Raw genomic sequence first — 1,416 nt, forward strand, 5'->3', positions numbered from 1 at the left:
AGTGCTATTCCAAATAAACTACCAAAAAGATATTTTATTGAACTAGAAAAAATAATAACAAAACTCATTGGGAAGAACAAAAGGTTAAGAATATCAAAGGAATTAATGAAAAAAATGTAAAGAAGTAGCAGTACCAGATCTTAAATTATATTATAAGGCAGTAAACCAGATATCCTGGAGAATGAAGTCAAATGGACCTTAGGAGGCATTGTTAACAATTAGGATAATGGAGGTGATGAATGCTAGCTGAGCTATTTAAAATGTTAAAAGATGATGTTGAAGTGTTGCACTCAAATATACCAGCAAATTTGGAAAATTCAGCAGGGACCACTGGATTGGAAAAGATCAGTTTATGTCACAATCCTAAAGAAGGGCAATGCTGAGGAATGTTCATATTACCAAACAATTGTGCCTGTTTCACACGTCAGCAAGATTACGCTTAAGATTTTGCTAGCTGGGCTTCAGCAATATGTGAACCAAGAATTATCAGAAGTGCAGACTGATTTTCAAAGAGGCAGAAGAAATAAAGACCAAATTGCCAACGTTCCCTGAATTATGAAGAAAGTAAGGGAGTTCCAGAAAAACATCTACTTCTGGTTCATTGACTATACTAAAACCTTTGACTGGACCACAAGAAAATGTGGGAAATACTCAACAAAAAAGAAATACTAGAATTAATACTTATTTTCTTTTTCTGAACTTGTTCACAGAACTGACATATAGTCATGGCTATTGCATACCAATCACATTATGTTGGGTGTGATCTTCATATCCTTAAGGTATATTTTATCTCTCCTCTCAATTTCTTCCCTCTGATTTATACTCTTGTTCAAAGAATAACTGTGAATAACTAAACTGTTCTGAGTAATATCAACTACAAAAGATTCATGAAAAAGAATGCTATCCACCTCTAGAGAAAGAACAGATATATAGAAGTATTATTGTATGGTTCCAACATATACATCTATATAAAATGTTTGCTTTCTCTAATGTAGAGGTTAGGAGGGAAGGAAGAAGGAAGAGAACTTGGAACTCAAAATGTAAAATAAATAAACAAAATTTTTAAGAGAGAAATAAACAGGATTATTCCCTCACTTGCTACCAGTCTCAATAAATGGTTGTAGGGTTGGGGGCAGGGGGAAATAGAAGGGAGAAAGATAAAGAAAAAATGTTGCCATAATCCTTCTTGGCAAATTTGAGTAGAATAGTCTCAGGGTAGGGGCTGTATTGTCCAAATAATTACTAATGATAATAGCTAACATTTATATAGCATTTTGAGTTTTGCAAAGCATTTTATATTTATCTCATTTGATTTGATCCTCACAACAATTATTATCATCCCAATTATAATTCATCTATAGATGAAGAAGGTGAGGCCAGATCAATTTTGGGACAAAATGAAACATTCTTAAGTCA

The sequence above is a fragment of the Vombatus ursinus genome, unplaced genomic scaffold (assembly GCF_900497805.2).
Source record: "Vombatus ursinus unplaced genomic scaffold, bare-nosed wombat genome assembly UNPS02014792.1, whole genome shotgun sequence".
In the NCBI taxonomy this organism is placed as follows: Eukaryota; Metazoa; Chordata; class Mammalia; order Diprotodontia; family Vombatidae; genus Vombatus; species Vombatus ursinus.